Source organism: Tachyglossus aculeatus, chromosome 17 (genome assembly GCF_015852505.1).
Source record: "Tachyglossus aculeatus isolate mTacAcu1 chromosome 17, mTacAcu1.pri, whole genome shotgun sequence".
Lineage (NCBI taxonomy): Eukaryota > Metazoa > Chordata > Mammalia > Monotremata > Tachyglossidae > Tachyglossus > Tachyglossus aculeatus.
The window spans coordinates 1,771,266-1,794,236 of NC_052082.1; the positions used below are offsets into that span (position 1 = coordinate 1,771,266).

Consider the following 22,971-nt stretch of genomic DNA (forward strand, 5'->3'; position numbering starts at 1 on the left):
TCCTGATTCCCACAGCACCCAGAGCAGGGCTGTTGGAGCAGATCCACCATTACTGGATCAGTAAAAGTCTCTGGGTCTAGTGGGATGGTGGAAGCTTCCATGTCCCCATACACATTTTAAAATGTAATATTATCTTAGGGAAACTATCTAAAAATCAATGCTCTCAATCCACCTTGCTTCACTGCAAATAAAAGTTTTATCATTACCCTCCTCTCTGGTTTCTTTTGTAGCCGTGTGCAACTTGAAAGTTTTCAAAACATACCCATCTCAAATACTGGTATCAATAAAGTCAAATGTCATGCCTCTAAATATGAATGTCAAAGCCCAAGCACAGATATTAGATTAAATAGACTTTAATTTTATTTACTGTGAATGTCAATATAGTCTTATTGCTCTATTTCGAGTTTCAGCTTTTAATGATATACCTGTGAGTTATGATGCGGAAAAATGTCAGGATCAGAAAATCATGATCTTGTATTTCAGGCCGTGACATTTGAGTATTATGAGCTGCAGCTCACAGGTCAGAAATGTGTGCCCCATTTTGCTCCCGACATTATCCAATAATCACAAAACAGAAGCTGAGAGAAGGAGTGCAATCGCTGGAAACAGACCTTCTGGGTTAACTTGTTGATGGGAAGCTGCATTGCCTAGAGGACGTGGGGAGTGTATCACCTAAGGAGACGCTGAGAAATGTGATATTTCCGGAGCAATGAGTGGCACTCTGGCTTTGTTTTCCCTGACCCATCACCCAGGAATGGTCTCCATGCTCCCTGACAACCACCTTCCAGAAAGGGGAGAGTAAAAAGAAACTTTCTGTGCCCTCCTTCTCCCTGCCCTGAGGACAGACGGTCATGTCAGCTGGGGATACTGGTTAAGCCAGTGCGTTCCAAGGACATTCCATCAAGGCTGGAGATTTCCCCTCTCCTACGTGAATCTAGGCTGCCAAGCTGGAGCAGCAACAACAAGGACTTTCCAATGTCAGTGGGGCAATCAAAATCCACCAAAGAAGTCCTAAAACGGTCTCGGTATAAGACAGGGAACACCACCAGGTTACATAACAATGATAATAATACCAATACCAATAATAACTATTGTAACAATAACTGCGGCATTTATTAATCACTCACTATGTGCCAAGCGCTGTTCTAAGGGCTGGGGTAGATACAAGCTAATCGAGTCCCACCTGGGGCTCACAGGCTAAGTAGGAGAGAGAACAGGGATTGAAATCCTAGTTTGTAGGTGAGGGAACTGAGGCACAGAGAAGTGAATTGATAAGTGGCAGAGCTGGGATTAGAACCCAGGGCCTCTGATTCTCAGGCCCATGTTCTTTCCATTAGGTCATGCTGCGTGGCTTTGATCCCGAATGATCTCGTTTGAGAAAGAAGCATGCTGAATATTTTCAATTGTAAATCTTTTTTGTGTTTGTTTCACCTATTAAAATGAAGCTTCCTTGAGGACAGGAAACATTTCTCGTGCTTTTATTGTACTGTTGCAAGCACTTTGCATTTACTGGGAGTTTAATAAATACTTCACTACTCTACTACTACTACTACTTCTCTGCTTCAACATCTGGGAATGAGTATAATTCTTTCCCCCTTAAAACCATAAAAATAACCAAGGATTCAGGAGGCAACGAATGTTTTTCCTGAGGAAAAACACAAAATAAGCAAAATAATAAATACATGCCAAAAGTAACATAAGGCATAATGGTTGATCGACTGCTTTTTGCGCTAATCTACCATATAATAGTTGTTTTAAAAAATTACGTAGCAACAGAAAAGGATTCTGACTGAGGGTTTTCAGATGGTTTTGACTTTTGCTCTGCTTTCCTCCCTACAATAATATTATCTAAATCTAGTTTAAACTTAAAACCGTGAATTTATGGATTCCTTTTAATAGAGTAGCTTTGAGGAAGCTTATTCCATCTTAGCAACAAAATGATCCATAGAGACAAAGAATAATTCAAAGATGCTATGCCTGTCTTGAAGGGAGCAGAAGTGGAATACTGTATTTGATGATCCATTACCTGGTAAAGAAATGTCAGCTATTGTCTCAGTGTGTATCTGTACATTTATTGGCTTTTGAGTTACGTACACCATCATAGGTGACTTTCACCATCAATAAATACCATTTATTAATTGATCGAATGAGTAGTAGCAGTAGGATTTATTGAGCTCCCATGTGGTGCAGTGCTCTGTTCTAGACGTTTGGGAAGTAGCAAATAATGAAGTGGAAAGTTTCCCACCCACACGGAGCTTACACTCTAAAAGGGAAGGCAAACAAAAATATCTACAACTTGGACGGTCAAGATAAGTTGCTAGACTGTAAGCTCCCCCTAATAGACTGTAAACTCCGACTCTATCTTCTAGACTGTGAGCCCGCTGTTGGGTAGGGACCGTCTCTATATGTTGCCAACTTGTACTTCCCAAGTGCTTAGTACAGTGCTCTGCACACAGTAAGCGCTCAATAAATATGATTGAATGAACGAATGAATAAGTTCCTCCTCTGGACTTTAAGCTCCTTGTAGGCAGGAACAGATCTTCCTGTGTCCTTATTATAGCTCCCAAGAGCTTAGTACTGTGCTCTGCATGCAGTAAACACTCAATCGATACCACTGATTGACTGATTGATAATGGAGAGTGCCAAGGAAATTGTCAGTTAGTTTCTAGGGGCTAGAGTTGACTTGACTGAAGGGAAGCTAAGATTTGGGGAGCTGCTGATCATGGAACTTTCAAGATGCAAGTTAATTCAAAGCCAGAGATACACGTGGTTTAGGGGATAGAGCACAGCCTGGAAATCCAAAGACGTAATCCCAGTTCTGCCCCTGACTGGGGCCAAGGCTGATGACAGGGCTGTTACAGGGGCCCAGACTGAGCCCCTTCCTTCCTCTCCCCCCTCGTCCCCCTCTCCATCCTCCCCATCTTACCTCCTTCCCTTCCCCACAGCACCTGTATATATGTATATATGTTTGTACATATTTATTACTCGATTTATTTATCTTACTTGTACATATCTATTCGATTTATTTTATTTTGTTAGTATGTTTGGTTTTGTTCTTTGTCTCCCCCTCCTAGACTGTGAGCCCGCTGTTGGGTAGGGACTGTCTCTATGTGTTGCCGACTTGTACTTCCCAAGTGCTTAGTACAGTGCTCTGCACACAGTAAGCGCTTAATAAATACGATTGATTGATTGATTGATTGATTGTTACAAAGAATCAGTGGTCATGCCTTTGATGAGTCACGAGTCATCCTCGCAATGCCTTTTCTAGCGAACTATTCCTCTTTGGTCCCAAACTTCCTAAGGCAAATTTCTCCTCTATGACCAAGTCAATAATTCCATTCTGTTCTGGGAACAAGCTCTATTTATTTCCCTGAAGAATCCATGCCACCGTGGTGGCCTGACTGACAGATAAAACTTCACACTTCTCCCATCCCGACGCTGGCCCAAACACTTGTCGTATCCCTTCCCAAGTATAGCAGTAGTCTCCGTTTGGTCTTCCTGCACCTAGCCTCTCTGCTCTCTAGTCACCCTTCATTGATGGATTCCGGATTGAGAAGCAGCGTAGCCTGGTGGATTGAGCCCAGGCTGGGAGCCAGAAGGACCTGGGTTCTAATCCTGGCTCTGCCACTTGCCTACTGTGTGACCTTGGGCAAGTCGCTTCACTTTTCTGGGCCTCAGTTATCTCATCTGAAAAATGGAGATTAATAATAATAATAATAATAATAATAATGGCATTTATTAAGTGCTTACTATGTGCAAAGCACTGTTATAAGCGCTGGCGAATTTACAAGGTGACCAGGTTGTCCCACGTGGGGCTCACCGTCTTAATCCCCATTTTACAGAGGAGGTAACTGAGGCCCAGAGAAGTGAAGTGACTTGCCCAAAGTCACACAGCTGACAAGTGGCAGAGCCGGGATCTGAACCGATGACCTCTGACTTCAAAGCCCGGGCTCTTTCCACTGAGCCACGCTGCTTCCCAACTTCCCAAGCGCTTAGTACAGTGCTCTGCCCACAGCAAGCGCTCCATAAATGCGACAGAATGAATGAATGAATGAAGCACTGTTCTAAGCGCTGGGGGGTTGCAAGGTGATCAGGTGTTACAAGGTGATTAAGACCATGAATCTTAAGTGGGACAGGGACCACGTCCTACCTCATTAACTTGTATCAACCCCAGTGATTAGTACGGGGCCTGGAACAAAGTAAGTGCTTAACAAAGACCATTAAAAAAAAAGATTGTTCTCTCTTCCCCCTGGCACAATGGGGTATGAAGCAGGGTGGGAGGCAGAAAATGAAGATGTCAATAAAGGGTTGCGCTCACCTAAAAAGGAGATAGCACAGAGCTTCCAGCACCACGAGGCAGCAGCTATCAATCAGGAGATCCCCTAGACCAATAAGTAGTACAGGAGAACCCAGGAAGGAAAAATAAAATCTTCACATATGATTGCCCTGGAATCTTTTCTAGTTCTTCCACATTGAGTTGCAACGAATAGTACCAGCAGAAATTTTCTTCAGTGTTAGCAGCCTTGATAGAAATATCGTGTTTAGGCAATTAATTATGTGGATTCTGCAAATTGCCGATTTTTTTCTATTTAATTGTAGCCACAGTGTGACTTTGGACATCATTTAACCTCTCAGTGGCCAAGTTTCTCCATCCATGAAGGGAGGAATAATAATACCTATCTCTTCTTATCTCATGAGAGCGTGTAGATTAGTGCATCGTGTTACTAATCCTTTGCATGATCCTCAGACAATGGTGTACCTCTGATTTAAGACTAAGAGAAGACATGCTGTGCATTTATCAATTATATGAACTGCACTGACTTAAATATAACAGGATAATAAGGTTCTAGCTAAAATATTAGTGTTCTTTTCCCCCAAATGAGTGCTTTAATTTTAATGCTATTCTATCTTTTCCTAATCATGCATTTAATATGAATAATTATTTTACTGTCCCAGATTTAAAAGAAAAAAAACCCTAATAAAAATGACTGTCTTATTTTTCCCTTGTCTAGGTTTTTTTCTTATTCTGAAAAATACTTTCAAGTAATTCCTTGAGGGAAAGAAAAATGAGATGCACATAGTTTGAAAGGTTTCTTTCACCTCAGTAGTAGACGAGTGTCAATTTAGAGAGGCATAATAGTCCTGAGGAAAGAACCCAAGGCTGCTGGGAGTCAGAGGACCTGGGATCGAGTCTCTGCTCTGCCACTGCTCTGCTGTGTGACCTTGGGTAAGTCACTTGACTTCTCTGGGCCTCCATAAAATGGGGAATAACATGGACCGTGGCCTGTGTGTGATCCAGGGACAGTATCTAATCTCATAACCTTCTTTCTAACCCCATAATTTAGCACATAGAAAGCACTTAATAATCATAATTATTATTATTTGAAATTGAAATGAGTGCTATACATCTGATTGCTGAATTCAGCATTCATTCTGAAAAGCTAGGTAGTCATCTACAATTAAGGGCAGTGAAATTGATAGGAAATCCTTCTGTCTCTGTTTTAAGAAGTGTGACAACCTCAAAAACACACTCTGGGATTCTCTGTCTTTTAGCTGACAATGTGATTGGATACAAACTGCACACTCTTGATTCATCTGAAAACTTCTGGTTTTCAGGAAAATAGAAACAAGGTCTTGTATTTCTGTTGCTCCTTTTTCCAAGCAGTTCAAAGCACTTCACAGATATCACATCCTCATTCTTTAAACTTAATCAGTGCAAATTTTCAGCCATTTGCCATAGAGGACATTGGGGCTTAGAGAGGCTACTGTTATTAAAATTTTAATGGCATTTTTTAAATTTCCCTCTAGCTGCTAAGCACTTGTTACCACAGACCCATTATCTTATATTCATTCATTCATTCAATCGTATTTATTGAGCGCTTACTGTGTGCAGAGCACTGTACTAAGCGCTTGGGAAGTACAAGTTGGCAACATATAGAGATGGTCCCTACCCAACAGCGGCTCACAGTCTACAAGGGGGAGACAGACAGCAAAACAAAACATATTAACAAGATAAAATAAATGGAATAAATATGTACAAATTAAGTAAATAAATAAATAGAGTAATAAATATGTACAAACATATATACATATATACAGGTGCTGTGGGGAGGGGAAGGAGGTAAGGTAGGGGGATGGGGAGGGGGGGAGGAAGGAGGGGGCTCAATCTGGGAAGGCCTCCTGGGGGAGGTGAGCTCTCAGTAGGGTTTTGAAGGGAGGAAGAGAGCTAGATTGGCAGATATGCGGAGGGAGGGCATTCCAGGCCAGGGGGAGGACTTGGGCCAGGGGTCGACGGTGGGACAGGTGAGAACGAGGCACGGTGAGGAGATTAGTGGCAGAGGAGTGGAGGGTGCGGGCTGGGCTGGAGAAGGAGAGAAGGGAGGTGAGGTAGGAGGGGGCGAGGTGATGGACAGCCTTGAAGCCGAAGGGTTATATACTTCATAACCTTCTCAGTATGGTTTAGTGAAAAGAACACGGGTTTAGGAGTCAAAAGTTGTTGGTTCTAATCCCAGCTCCACCACTTATCAGCTGTGTGACTTTGACCTAGTCACTTAACTTCTCTGTGCCTCAGTTCTCTCATTTGTAAAACGGGGATTAGGACTGTGAGCCCCACATGGGACAACCTCATTACCTTGTATCTATCCCAGTGCTTAGAACAGTGCTTGGCACGTAGTAAGCACTTAGATACCATTATTATTATTATTATTATTAAAATCACATCTCCTCCAAGAGGCTTTCCCTGACTAAGCCCACTTTTCCCATTCTCCCTCTCCCTTGTGTCACCTATGCACTTGGCTTACAGTTGCACTATGCATCTGTAAGCTCCTTGTGGGCAGGCAGTGTGTCTAACTACTCTGTCGTCTTGTACTCTCCCAAGCACTTAGTGCTCTGCACACAGTAAGTGCTTACTAAAACTATTATTATTATTATGATTATCAGGTTGGACACAGACGTGGATCTCACAGTCTAAGTAGGGGGGAGTAGGATTGAATCCCATTTTACAGATAGGAGGTAACTGAGGTAGGCGCTCAATAAATACGATCGAATGAAGGAAAGAATGGAGAAGTTAAGTGACTTACCCAAGGTCACACAGCGAATCATGGCACAACAGGTATTAGAATCCAGGTCCTCTGACTCCCAAGGCCAGGCTTCTTCTCAGGTCAAACTGCTCATTGATTGAGCTATTTAAGTGAAATGCTTCCCCCTCTATACTGTAAGCTCTGTGAAGGCAAGAATCATGCGTTCTCTTTTGTAGTTACCTAAGTGCTTAGCACAATGGTCTTCATTTATTCATTCACCAATTTTTTCAATCCCATTTATTAAGCATTTACTGTGTGCAGAGCACTGTACTAAGCACTTGGGCTAGTACGATCCAACAATAAGCAGTGACACTCCCTGCCTACAATAAACTTACAGTCTAGAGGCGGGGGAGACAGATGGGTAGGAGCTCAATAAAAGCCTTTGATCATCATCATCATCAATCGTATTTATTGAGCGCTTACTGTGTGCAGAGCACTGTACTAAGCGCTTGGGAAGTACAAGTTGGCAACATATAGAGACAGTCCCTACCCAATAGTGGGCTCACAGTCTAAAAGAGGTGATGAAGGTGATGAGGGTGATTTTGAAAATGAAGATGATGCTTAGCCATAGTACCTATCCTACATGAGGTTCACACTCTAAGGGGTAGCGAGCCAGCAGCAGGTGATATCAGCCCCATTTTAAGGATGAGAAGACTGAGACCCAAATAATAATAATAGTGGTAATAATAATAACTGATAGGGAAGATCATCAGGTTAGTGAGTTTCCCAGGGTCACCATGCTGGCCAGGGGCAGAGCTGAGATTGGCCCCCTGAGATTTCTGACTCCCAAGGCCAGGCTCTTTCCACTAGGCCATTCTGTCTCATGTAGTGACACTGCAAGTTAAAGCGAATTTTACCAGGAGTAAAAACCAAATGTTTTGATTCCAGGCCCATTTAGACTCTAGTCATGTGAACCCCAAATGGGGCAGGGATGGTGACCCACCTGATTATCATCAATCGTATTTATTGAGCGCTTACTATGTGCAGAGCACTGTTTATCTTTTATCTTCCCTAGCTTTTAGTATAGTTAATTGTTAGCTAAGTGTTACTATAAGCACATAGTAAGTGCTTAACAAATACCATTATTATTATTACTGAGACCACTACTTTTATTATTATGCCCTGTGCACCTAAAGCTCGGTCTTCCAACTTTACCTGGAGTCCTACTTCAACATGTCAATTGATTCCAGAATTTTGAAAGAGTGGAATTCAAAAGAGTTTCTTTCCAATACCAAATGAGGATTTGAGATCATTCATCTCTTTGGCAAGGGACAGGAATGAGAAGGAGCCGCTTCCGAGTTCCTACAGGAGATAAGCAATTTATTCCATCCCTCCGAAAAATGAAATTTGTAACGAATACATTAGCGAAAGAAATGCAGCTTCCCTAAAGCAATGGAAGACTCTGAATTCATACGTGGATCTCTATTCCTCATATCTGAATTGCATGCCAGGGGCAAAGGAGGGAGCGGATTGATTAATCTAGCAGCCAGGTTGAATGATTTCCTGCTGGTGATGTGCTTTGAGCAGAGAAGGTGCTGTGTACACTGAGTGGTATGTGGCTCTCATCTTCCACTTTGGGCCAGGGAGAGTGAAGGAGATGCTTTGTAAAGTACGTAAAGGCTGAGTACACAGTCCGGCTCATCTCTGTGTATACCAGAGAGACACCCAAGCTGCCCATCTCACTCTTAAACACCTGGACTTCCCAAGCGCTTAGTACAGTGCTCTGCACACAGTAAGCACTCAATAAATACGATTGATTGATTGATTGATTGGACAGTCAATGCTCTGCTGATCCAAACCCTAACAATGCCAGGATTGAGCATGGTGATCCGGCCACTTCCAGCATGGTGAGAGAAGGAAGAACATGCCAGTAACTCACTCCCCATATCTCCCTTGAGTCCACCCTGTCCCCAGTTAGCTTCTCCCATCACATCCAGTTCATATTCATTTATTCATTCAGTTGTATTTATTAAGCGTTTATCATGTGTGGAGCACTGGACTAAGCACTTGGGACAGGACAACAATAACCAAATTCCCTGCCCATAAGGATCTTACAGTCCATATCCCGCTAAGCTGAAAGCTTCTTGAATGCAGGGATCATACGTACCAACTCTACTGTACCGTGCTTTCCCAAATCCTTGGCACTGTGCTCTGCACACAATAAGCACTCGATAATATCACTGACTGATCAATTGATATCCTGCCAAGCAGACTTTCTAGAGACTGCTTTCTGGGGCCTAAAGAACACACTTTCAACAAGAAACACTGACAGACAGGCAGCCTAGTTTGCCATTTAATGGAAATTCACTGGAATGGCCACTTTTATGGTTTCATATTGCTCCCCAGTGCAGATGCATAAAGTACCAGTCAGTCAATTAATGGTATTCATTCAATCGTATTTACTGAGCGCTTACTGTGTGCAGAACACTGTACTAAGCTCTTGAAAAGTACAATTTGGCAACAGATAGAGACAATCCCTACCCAACAATTGGCTCACGGTCTAGAAGTCTATTCACTGAGTGCTTACTGCATGCAGAGTATTATACTAAGTACTTGGGGAAGAATAATACAATAGAGTTGGTGGGCACGATCCCTGCCCGCAAGGAGCTCACAGTCTACCTTATATCCCATTCTTTTATTTTCACCCCCAAGTCTCCCACCACCTCAGCTCCTTCCATGACTTGGAAGTAGCACATCCAGGGAATGGAAGATAGCCAGAGAACATATGGAGGGTGAGAGAGAGAGACAGAGCTCCTCTACCTCCATAGTTGGTGACATTATCACCACCATCATCATTATTAATGGTATTTATCGAGCATTTTCTGTGTGCCAAGATATGTACTAAGCGCTTTGGGGAGTACGATACAATAGAGTTGGTAGACACGTACCCTGCCCACATCAAGCGTTCAGTCTAGAGGGGGAGACAGACATTAACGCATAGATGTGTCCCTTGGTTTTTTACAGTACCTGTTCAGCACTTACTATGTGCCAGACACTGTACTAAGCACTGGAATAGATACAAGCTAAGCAGGTTGGACACTGTCCATATCGCCCCTGGGGCTCACAGTCATAATCCCCATTTTACAGGTGAGATAACTGAGGCACAGGGAAGCGACAAAGTTGACTTGCCCAAGTTCACACAGCAGATGAGCGGCAGAGCCAGGATTAGAACCGAGGTCCTTCTGTCTCCCTTTCCACTAGGCCAGGCTGCTTCTCATGCTGCTGAGCAGTTGAGCATGGGGCAAATATCAAATTCTCAGAAGTCACAGATCCCAGTGCATTATTTTGCAAAAGTCTAGTGTTCTACCTCACAGACATCGTTACAGTCTGTGGTTCAAGTCCTTTGTTTTGGGCTCCTCGGCTCATTTTCAGCTCCTCTTCCAGAAACTCCTTGGGTGTCCTGCTGTTACCCGTTTCCATCGCAGGCCCTCCCCAGCAAAGTAGCCTAGCAACAAGTTTTGCTATCGGTGTTGGTAGACTGGTACGAACAACCAATATGTTGATGCTTTGCAGTCCAAAGCCTTCGGGGTTGATGAGCACTCCCCTTGTCTTAAGGGGAATAGTCACTTGGTCCATGTAACAGGTGCTTAGTTTTCATGACATCTTCTGAAGACAGCAAAGTGTTAGTAAAATTAAAGATTGTCTTGTTTCTGAGCAAGCATTGATGATATGTATAATTTCAAATGCCTGCAAGTATATATATATATATATATATATATATATATATATATATATATATATATATATATATATATATATAATCTTGGAGGGCTGGAAGGAGTATTTGTCACTTAATGTCAGGGTAAAATGGCAATGCTGTTGGTGGCTGTGACAATTCAGTCTAAGCAAAGCCATCAGTGGACTTTAATTACCTTATCCCAATTAGCCTCTGATTGGCAGGCATTGCTTTTCTGTCAACGGCTCTTCACATAATGCAAATTGGTACAAAAGGTCTTTTTTTCAATAGTTTCTTCCTCGAGGTGGCATAATCAACCCAATTAGATCAACGGATGATTGTTCATTACCCACCATTACTTCACTTCATTAGCTGAAAGCCCACAGGAAGTGATGATTGATCTGTTTGCACCTTTCTTGTTCAACAAGGCTGCATACACTGGACTGGAGTCATCGTTTCTTGTGACAAATGCCCTGCCTCCTTTGGATTTTTTTTCTTTAATTTGCTTTGGGGTTCTTCACTTCCTGTCCCCCTCTATCTGTAGGCAGAAGCAGCATGGCCTAAGGGAAAGAGCATAGGTCTGGGAGCTCTCTTCCTCCCTTCAAATCCCTACTGAGAGCTCACCTCCTCCAGGAGTCCTTCCCAGACTGAGCCCCATCCTTCCTCTCCCCCTCCTCCCCCTCCCCATCTCCCCCGCCCTACCTCCTTCCCCTCCTCACAGCACCTGTATATATGTTTGTACAGATTTATTACTCTATTTATTTTACTTGTACATATTTACTATTCTATTGATTTTATTTCGTTAATATGTCTTGTTTTGTTGTCTGTCTGCCCCTTCTAGACTGTGAGCCCGCTATTGGGTAGGGACCGTCTCTACATGTTACCAACTTGTACTTCCCAAGCGTTTAGTACAGTGCTCTGCACACAGTAAGTGCTCAATAAATACGATTGAATGAATGGGAGTCAGAAGACCTGGGAGCTAATCCTGGCTCTGCTACTTCTCTGCTATGTGACCTTGGGAAAATATCTCAACTTCTCTGAGCCTCAGTTCCCTCATCTGCCAAATGGGGATTCAATACCTGTTCTCCCTCCTACTTCAGACTATGAGCCCTGCTTACCTTGTACCTTGTATGTACCCCAGTACTTAATACAGTTCTTGGCATTCAATCTCCATCCCCCCCATCTTACCTCCTTCCCTTCCCCACAGCACCTGTATATATGTATATATGTTTGTACATATTTATTACTCTATTTATTTATTTATTTATTTATTTTATTTGTACATATCTATTCTATTTATTTTATTTTGTTAGTATGTTTGGTTTTGTTCTCTGTCTCCCCCTTTTAGACTGTGAGCCCACTGTTGGGTATGGACTGTCCTTATATGTTGCCAATTTGTACTTCCCAAGCGCTTAGTACAGTGCTCTGCACATAGTAAGCGCTCAATAAATACGATTGATGATGATGATGATTCAATCCCGACGCTGCCTGTGTCAGCTGTGTGACTCTGGGCAAGTCACTTAACTTCTCTGTGCCTTAGTTCTCTCATCTGTAAAATGGTGATTAAGACTGTGAACCCCCCTTGGGACAACCTGATCACCTTGTAACCTTCCCAGCGCTTAGAACAGTGCTTTGCACATAGTAAGCGCTTAATAAATGCCATTATTATTATTATTATTATTCATTCATTCATATTTACTGAGTGCTTACTGTGTGTGGAGCACCATACTAAGCATTTGGCACATAGGAAGCCCTTAACAAATATCATTATTATTATTATTGTTGTTCCTGTTGATCATACCAACATAATTCTAAAAGTGGACAGGATTGTCAGGTCTTGGTGCAAATTCTCCCTGCTGTCTCCTTTATGTGTCTTCTGTTTGATGTTAGTCAGTCAATCATATTTATTGAGCATTTACTGTGGACACACCAATGCTCTCCCAAGTGCTTAGTGCATTGCTCTGCACAAAGTAAATGCTCAATAAATATGAGCATTTTATAAAAATATTAGCAATAAATAAAAGCACTTGGGAGAGGACAGTATAACGGTGTTGGTAGACACATTGCTGCCCACATCTAGCTAACAGTCTAGAGGGGGGAGACAGACATTAATATAAATACATAAATTACAGATTTTTACATAAGTGCTGGGGAACTGATGGTGGGGGGTGAATAAAGGGTGCAATTCCAAGTGCAAGGGGGATGCACTAGGGAAGAGGAAGTGAAGGCTTAATTGGAGAAGGCCTCTTGTGATTTTTACTAGGGCTGTGAAGGTGGAGAGAGTGATGGTCTGTGGAACATATATACCCCTGTATATATGTATCTATGTTTGTACATATTTGTTACTCTATTTATTTATTCATTTATTTTACTTGTACATATCTATTCTATTTATTTTATTCTGTTAGTATGTTTGGTTTTGTTCTCTGTCTCCCCCTTTTAGACTGTGAGCCCACTGTTGGGTAGGGACTGTCTCTATATGTTGTCGACTTGTACTTCCAAAGCGCTTAGTACAGTGCTCTGCACACAGTAAGCGCTCAATAAATACGATTGATGATGATGATGATGACGATAGCATAAAGGGGAAGGGAGTTCCCAGCCTGAGGCAGGATGTGGGTGAGCGGGCAGAGTTGAGTTCGATGAGATCGAGCTGCAGTGTTTGCAGGATAAGGTTCATTGTTTCATTCATTGTTATATTTTCCTCGACCAAGTGCTTAGTTCAGTGCTCCACCCACATTAAGTGAAGCAGCGTGGCTCAGTGGAAAGAGCGTGGGTTTTGGAGTCAGGTCATGGGTTCGAATCCTGGCTCCACCAACTGTCAGCTGTATGACTTTGGGCGAGTCACTTAACTTCTCTGGGCCTCGGTTACCTCATCTGTAAAATGGGGATTAAAACCGTGAGTCACCTGTGGGACAATCTGATCACCTTGTAATAATAATAATAATAATAATAATAATAATAGAATTTATTAAATGCTTACTATGTGCAAAGCACTGTTCTAAGCACTGGGAAGGTTACAAGGTGGTCAGGTTGTCCCACGTGGGGGGCTTACAGGCTTCATCCCCATTTTACAGATGAGGTAACTGATGCACAGAGAAGTTAAGTGACTTGCCCAAAGTCACACAGCTGACAATTGGCGGAGCCGGGATTCGAACCTCTGACCTCTGACTCCAAAGCCCGGGCTCTTTCCACTGAGCCACGCTGCTTCTCTTAAGCCTTAAGCCTTAAGCTTCTCTTAAGCTTAACCTCCCCAGCGCTTAGAACAGTGCTTTGCACATAGTAAGCGCTTAACAAATACCATCATCATCATCATCATCATCAAGTGCTCTAGAAATACTACTGACTGATTGTAACATTTCTTCGGGAGAATTATTTCATATTCTCCGGTGCAAAAGTCCAGTTTTGTTAATAATAATATTAATAATGATAATAATAATAATGCCAATAATATTTGTTAATCACTTGCTATGTGCCAAACACTGTTCTAAGTGCTGGGGTAGATACAAGGTAATTAGGTTGGACACAGTCTCTGTTCCACTTGGGGCTCACAGTCTTAATCCCTATTTTACAGGTGTGATCACTAAGGCACAGAGAAGTGAAGTGACTTGCCCAAAGTCATGCAGCAGACAAGTGGAGGAACCAGGATTAGAACCCAGGTCCTTCTGATTCCATGCTTTTTCCTAAAGGCCACCCGGCTTCTGAATTCAAATGATGGGTCTGGCTCCTATTTTAAGTTATGACGTTCTTGAATTTTAATAATTTCCCAGTAATTTCTATTTCTCAGCAATAATTTAGCTGTTACACATATGAATATGCCTCGGAGAAAACAGTGGCAGGCAAAATGAATATCAGGCTCAACCCCAAGACAAAGGACAATCTCTTGGTGCACCCAATGTGGCAGAGATTGTCTACCCTGCATTAGACTTTACAATCAATCCATCATATTTATCAAGTGCTTACTGTGTACAGGTCACTGTACTAGGTGTTGTAGGAGAGTACAACATAACAGAGACCTGGTCTCCAAGGTGACCTTCGCTGTTAGTGGTGTCTTTGAAGACAAAGAGCAACTATATGTATTTATTGGAATAGCACGTTCTCCTTCAGCCAATGTAGTTTTTTTTTTAGGGTGTTCATCATCATCATCATCATCATCATCATCAATCGTATTTATTGAGCGCTTACTATGTGCAGAGCACCATACTAAGCGCTTGGGAAGTACAAATTGGCAACATATAGAGACAGTCCCTACCCAACAGTATGTTCACAGTCTAGAAGAGGGAGACAGAGAACAAAACCAAACATACTAACACAATAAAATAAATAGAATAGATATGTACAAGTAAAATAAATAAATAAATAGAGTAATAAATATGTACAAACATATATACATATATACATATATACGTATATATACATATATATGTATATACATATATATATATACATATATATATGTATATACGTATATACACATATATACATATATATATGTATATACGTATATACATATATATATGTACACATATATGTATATACGTATATACATATATATATATATATACATATATATATATATATATAGTATATATATAATCCACGGGCCTCAGAGGGTTAATTCATAAGAATAATAATAATTGTGATATTTAAGTGCTTACTCTGTGCCGGGCACTGTACTAGGCGCTGGGGTAGATTCGAGTTCATCAGGTTGAACACGGCTCCCGTCCCACACGGGGCTCACAGTCTTAATCCCCATTCTACAGGTGAGCTATCTGAGGCCCAGAGAAGTGAAGTGCTGACTACACGCCAGGCACCGTACTAAGTTTTTAGGTAGATACAAGTTAATTCATTCAAATGTATTAACTGAGCACTTACTGAGTGCAGAGCACTATACTAAAGTGCTTGGAAAGTACAATTCAGCAACAAATAGAGGCAATCCCTATCCAACAATGGGCTCACCGTCTTAATGCCCATTTTATAGATGAAGCCATCAATGTTTTGGGAGCGGGGGTGAAGTGTGCATTCAGTTTTACAGCCCCTTTGAAGCCCAGCACCGCTAGACAGGAGGTGCCAGGAGAAAGGACGACAGCAAGGTACCACGTAGTTGCTGGGCAGTGAACTGGAAGGGAGCACATGTAAGCTAGGAGGATGGAAATAATGATTTAAACACAGTGTGAAGCACAGTCTCAAACCATGTGATGGATACAGTGAGGTCATTCCCGCAGACAGACCAGCCTGGTGTGTGGAAATCAGAAAAGTTGCACTCCCCGAAGAAAGACTTTGCCAAGATTAGGCTGCAGTGAGAAGCAGCATGGCCTAGTGGATAGAGCACAGGCCAGGGTGTCGGAAGGACCTGGATTTTAATCTCAGCTCTGCCCCTTGTCCGCTGTGTGACCTTGGGCAAGTCACTTAACTTCTCTGTGCCTCAACTCCCTCGTGCCAAATGGGGATTTAATCAATCAATCAATCAATCGTATCTATTGAGCGCTTACTGTGTGCAGAGCACTGTACTAAGCGCTTGGGAACTACAAGTTGGCAACATCTAGAGACGGTCCCTACCCAACAGTGGGCTCACAGTCTAAAAGGGGGAGACAGAGAACAAAACCAAACATACTAACAAAATAAAATAAATAGAATAGATGCGGGACAGGGACTGTGTCCAACCTGATTAGCTTGTATCTACCCCAGCACTTAGAATGGTGTTTGATACATAGTAAGCACTCAATAAGTACCTTGAAGAGAAAGGTTGGAAAGCAAAGACAGCCACACTAGTGCAGCAAGGAGCCATCCTTAAGCCCAAACCATGAGGCAGACAGAGCGTGTCGTCACGCTTTAGTCTTTTCAGCCACACTGCTAACCAACTCACTGTACCTCGAGCTTGTTCACTCATTCATTCATTCAATCATATTTATTGAGTGCTTACTGTGTGCAGAGCACTGTACTAAGCGCTTGGGAAGTACAAGTTGGCAACATATAGAGACAGTCCCTACCCAACAGTGGGCTCACAGTCTAGAAGGGGGAGACAGAGAACAAAACAAAACATATTAACAAAATAAAATAATTAGAATAAATATGTACAAATAGCAGGACTGTCTCGCCTGTCCCGCAGTCGATCCCTGGCCCATGTCATCCCCCTGGCCTGGAACGCCCTCCCTTCCCACATCCTCCAAGCTAGCTCTCTTCCTCCCTTCAAAGCCCTGCTGAGAGCTTACCTCCTCCAGGAGGCCTTCCCCGACTGAGCCCCCTTTTTCCTCTCCTCCCCATCTCCCCTGCCCTACCTCCTTCCCCTCCCCACAGCACCTGTATATATGTTTGTACAGATGTATTACTCTATTTCACTTGTACATATTTACTATTCTATTTATTTTGTTAATGATGTGTATCTAGCTTTACTTTTATTTATTCTGGTGACTTGACACCTGTCCACATGTTTTGCTTTGTTGTCTGTCTCCCCCTTCTAGACTGTGAGCCCGTTGTTGGGTAGGGACCGTTTCTATATGTTGCCAACTTGTACTTCCCAAGTGCTTAGTACAGTGCTCTGCACATAGTAAGTGCTCAATAAATACGATTGATGATGATGATGATGAATGAATTAGCATTATCTTCCAAAATAAAGGCCACTTGATACGCTGGCAAAGGTAGGCTTTGAACATGCCAACTTTGACTTGCACTGTATCTACCCCAGCACTTAGTACAGTTCATGACACATCGTTAAGTGCTTAAAAACACTGCAATAAACAATTCTTGGGATTCTAGTTTTTGCTTGCCATTTCACCAAAAATTAGGGGAACCAATCCAGCAGTTTCATATTAGACAGGCTGCTTTTCCACCATCTTCCCCCATGCTGTATAAATGAGAAACTGGGTGCCTTTATGTTTGGAATTTTTATATCCCGCTGTCGACCTCCCTCCCTTGGCCTGCATCTTGGAAACAGGGCCCAGGTTGATGAAAGGTTATCGAAAGGAGAATGCGATATCCCTGGAGCAAGTAGGGGAAAGATGGATTGAGATTCCAGTGGCCCCAGTAGACTTTCCTAGGATGGTATGTGTGAAATCATCACCTTAAGCTGTATGCCCTGAGAAACATACATGATGGCACATTCATTTGCCTGGCTGGTATCTGCCAAAGCTGTCAGTGACCACCCAAACTAAAATACCTATTCAAAATAGTAGCAAGTGGGGCGAGGAGCATAATCAGTAGTACCCAGCTCATTTTTAGACCTATCCTGAACACATTTGACTCAGAGAGAACTTCATTTTCAGAAATAACAGATTCATCATGATCACCTCTGGACAATAGGATTCTTTACAGAAAGAAGTAGCATCTTTCCACTTCAAGCACTATAGCAAAAATATATTCTCTGAAGGAGGAAAGGATTTGTATGTTTTAAATAGTGGATACAAAAAGCTAAAAGGATTTTTTTTCTAACCGTTTTTGTCCCTTCTGTTATTTATTTAAATCTTTGGGATTTATTTTCCTGCACGCAAATTCTTTTGCCCACACTTTTTCGCATTCCATCATTGTCAAGCTGATATATTTCTTCTTTGTAGTCAAAACAAAAATCCTATAAATGTTTGTCATTAGTAATGGCTAATTTGTTACCCCAACAGGGCTCATAAAATATGCCATTTTTTTTTTCGAGATTACTGGAAACCCTTTGCATAAGCAATTTGGATTTCAAAAATAAATAGGATTTTTCATTTGGTTCTCCAGTTCTCCATTACCTATATGCTGTGTTCAGGTTCCTGAATGATATGACATGCCATCTTAGTCCTGACCAATAGTCTTAAAAACATTTATCTTGTAGTAGCTATGTTTTACCATAATAGAAAAGCATCTTATGCTGGTAACTGTGAATTAGCCCCTTATGCTAACTGGAATGATGGCTTCCCCTCTAAACTGTAAACTCGCTGTGGGCAGGGAACTTGTCTGCCAACTCTGTTCTATTATACTCTCCCAACTGCTTAGTACAACGTTCTGCACACAGTAAGCACTCAATAAATACCGCTGATTGAGTCTCTATCACTGAATTAAATTCATAGGCCATAATTGTTAGTAGTGTCAAGGCTAGAAATAAGAGCCGGAACAACTATCTGAGATTTTTTGGACATTTTGAGAGAGAAGGAAATAACTGTATTAAGGGCTGGGGTAGATGTTCTCCCTTCCACTCAGACTGTGAGCCCCATGTGGAACAGGGACTTTTAATTAACTTGCATCTACCCCAGCCCTTAGAACAGAGTTTGACACATAGTAAGCACTTAACAAATACCATAAAAAAGATAATCAGATCCCACTGCCTGAGTATGAGGGAAAATAGGTATTGAATCCCCATTTTGCAGATGAGGGAACTGAGGCAAGAAATTAAGTGGAAAAAGCACGGGCCTTGGAGCCAGAGGACCTGGGTTATAATCCTGCCTCTGCCAATTGCTTGCTGTGTGATCTTAGGCCAGTCACTTGACTTCTCTGTGCCTCAGGTTCCTCAACTGTAAAATGGAGATTCAAAACCTGTTCATTCATTCAATCATATTTATTGAGCGCTTACTGTGTGCAGAGCACTGTACTAAGCACTTGAGAAGTACAAATTGGCAACATATAGAGATGGTCCCTACCCAACAGTGGGTTCACAGTCTAGAAGGAGGAGACAGACAACAAAACAAAACATCTTAAAATAAAATAGACTAAATATGTACAAATAAAATAAATACAGTAATAAATACGTACAAACATATATACATATATACGGGTGCTGTGGGGAGGGGAAGGAGGTAAGGCGGGGGGGATGGGGAGGGGGACGAGGGGGAGAGAAAGGAGGGGGCTCAGTCTGGGAAGGCCTCCTGGAGGAGGTGAGCTCTCAGTAGGGCTTTGAAGGGAGGAAGAGAGGTAACTTGGCGGATGTGTGGAGGGAGGGCATTCCGGGCCAGGAGGATGATGTGGGCTGGGGGTCGTTGGCGGGACAGGCGAGAACGAGGCACAGTGAGGAGATTAGCGGCAGAGGAGCAGAGGATGTGGGCTGGGCCTTAATTAACAGCTGGTAAAACTGTGGTTCTATGGCACCAACAGCCATAAATTTCCCATCTGAAGTCTTGTACATTTCGTAGAAAGGGGCTCCGCTGTCCAGGAGGTTCTTTCCCCGAGGCTGGTCCCATAGCCCAGTGCTCTGAGTCATCCACAAAAAAGAACTTAAATACGGTGCTCCTTCCACCACGTTGGCATCGATGACCTGACCTTTTCCAGGCTTTGTATGTTCATAGAGAGCCATGGTGATCCCCATCGCACACATGAGGCCACCGTCTCCAAAGTCAGCCACCAGGTTCAGGGGCTCATATGGATTTTCACCATTTCTGCTCATTTTCAAGAGCACACCTGACAGAGCCAGAAAGTTGATATCATGACCTGCAGTTTGGGTAAGCGTTCCGGACTGCCAAATCCACTCAGCCTGGCATATATGAGTTTTGGATTCTCTTGTAGCATAACCTCTGGACCCAGACCGAGCTTCTCCATGTGTTGGAAGGGCTCGAGCAGGACGTCTGCGGCGCGGCCCAGCCTCGGCAGCACGGCCGCCCTGCCCCAAGCCTTCAAGTTGAGCTCCAGGGTCCGCTTCCTGTGGCACAGAGGCAGGGCACGGGGGGAGGAAGGGCTGGGCTGCACCACCTGCAACATCTTGGCCCCGAAGTCGGCCAGGATGAGGCTGCAGTAGGGGGCCGGGGCCAGGCCCTTCAGCTCCACCACCCGCACCCCACAAAGCGCCATCACCCTGTTCTCCCTCCTATTTAGACTGTGAACACCATGAGGGACAGGGGCTGCCTCCTACCTAACTGACATTTACCTACCCCAGCATTTAGAAGTGTTTGACACCTAGTAAGTGCTTAACAAATACCATTAAAAATCAATCAATCAATAAATAGTTGCCCAAAGTTAAACAGCAAGTGTTGGCGCTGGTACTAGAATCTAGGTCCTCTGACTCCCAGGACCTTTTTCTAGATCCCACTACCTAATAATAATAATAATAACGATGGCATTTGTTAAGCGTTTACTATGTGCAAAGCACTGTTCTAAGCACTGGGGGGGATACAAGGTGATCAGGTTGTCCCAAGTGGAGCTCACAGTCTTCACCCCATTTTACAGATGAGGTAACTGAGGCCCAGAGAAGTTAAGTGACTTGCCCAAGGTCACACAGCAGACATGTGGCGGAGCTGGGATTCGAACCCATGACCTCTGACTCCAAAGCCCATGCTCTTTCCAATTAGCCATGCTTCTTCACTACTTCCCAACCCATCTTTCTCCCCGCACTGAATGAATAATTGTTGTAACTCACTTTCCCACAACACAAGATTCTTTGAGAACAGTGTTCCGGTGTTTAACAAAAACTCTCTGTACAGGTCCAGGGCCTCTTACTAAATCAAGCTATTTCATATGCAAAAATTCTTCACTTTGGACACTGTCTCAAAATAATAACAGTGATATTTGCTAGGTGCTTATTATGTTCCATGCCCTGAAAGGATGAAATTTTAGAACAAATAACTGAATATGTGTGTATGCTTTGAGGGTGGTTATAAATGAGTGGCTGTTGGGAGATGATCAATAACTCAATTAACCATATCTATTGAGTGCTTACTATCTGCAGATCATTGTACTAAATGCTGGAGAGAGTAGAATGTAACCCAGTTGGTAGACATGTTCCCTGCCCACAACCAGCCTACAGTCTAGAGGGGAAAGTGGCTTTGATTTGGTACGGTTTAATAGATACAATTTGGGGAAATAGTCAGGGAAGGCTTCCTAGAGAAAGTGGGTTTAGAAGAGGCCAGTGAAGATAAGGAGTGCTGAGATCTGGGAAATTTGTTAGTGGGGTGGGAGGAGGGTTTTGAGAAGGACCTTCAAGTCAGGGGAGAACACTTCATGAGACTGCTTGTCTCATCATATTAGCTAAGAGGCCTCATAGTTTTAGCCAAACCACCCCAAGGCCACACAAATATGAATGAAATGACAGAGGATCACATGGATCCACAAGCATAAGAAACCCCTCAAGATGGGGATTTGAGCTTTAGCAGATTCATGCGAAACCCTCCAATCCTTTTGTCCATATCTTTAGACTCTGCTATTTCCCTTCCCTATAATTTATTTTAATATCTGTCTCCCCTTCTGGTTTAAAATCTCCTCGTGGGCCTACCAACTCAACTGGACTCTTCCAAATGCTTAGTATAGTGCTCTGCAAGCAGTAAGTGCTCAAATACCAGTGACTGAAGTGGAAATCAAATTTCCAATAATAATAATAATTGTGGTATTTGTTAAGCACTTACTAAATTCCAGGCACTGCACTACTCACTTTAAACATCAGTGCTCTCATTAACATGGCAGAATTAGAAAGAGCAAATACTTCCATTCCAACTCCTTTTTCTTGGGCTCACAGAAAAAAGCTCTGATCTTCCATCCCATCACAGCCCTGGGCATGTTATCAGCTGTTTGGTCTCTGCAGTTTATTAGATCCAGCTGATGTCTCCACTTATCACTGAATCACCTCTATCCCTTTGCTCCCTCCCTCCCTGAACCACTGTTAAGTTCTGCTTTGAAGAACACCAAAGATTTTTTTCCATCCATACAGAGTCCCGCTTTGGTGATTTTTCTGTTTGCAACCAGCCGAGTGAATGATATCGCTACCGTGACTGTTTAGTTGTAAACTCGTGGACTAGTCCTCACAAACTGCTATGGAAATATTTTCTGCAATATAGTAAATTAGTTCTAGCTTTCTTGGGCTTTGGCAACCAGCTGCCATATTTGAAATTTGGCAGGAGGAACAGAGAAGCAAGTTGCTTTTATAAGGGCTTTTTGAAACCAAGGTCAAAATGAAAAAAAAAAAAAAGGGTTTTAATTAAGTTCCTTAAAATGTATACCCAGCTTGCAGTGGATTTTCCTTGGGAGTTGGACCCCCTATCTGTAGGTGAGTTCATGCTATCTGCTCCTGAATCTGGAGTTATTTTCTCGTAAATATTTGCCTTAGGCAGACTGCTAAAAAAATAGTCAATTAGAAGATTCACACCTAGCCTGGATTAATTTTGATTAAAAGCAGTTATTGTATTCTAGCTGTTCAGGGGTACAGCATGGTTTTAGTGGGCAATTGTTTTCATTCCCTGAGAAAAAAAACAACATCAGATAATTGGAAGAGTCTTATTGGAGCTGGAACATAGCTCAAAGGACTGAAGGTGAAATAGGCAATTATACCTA

At 42.6% G+C, this 22,971-nt stretch overlaps 1 pseudogene; it reads right to left on the minus strand.

The window, feature by feature from the left end:
* Positions 1-619: 619 nt before the first annotated feature.
* On the minus strand, positions 620-20,502 carry LOC119939432 (annotated as a pseudogene).
* Between the last annotated feature and the right edge of the window lie 2,469 nt (positions 20,503-22,971).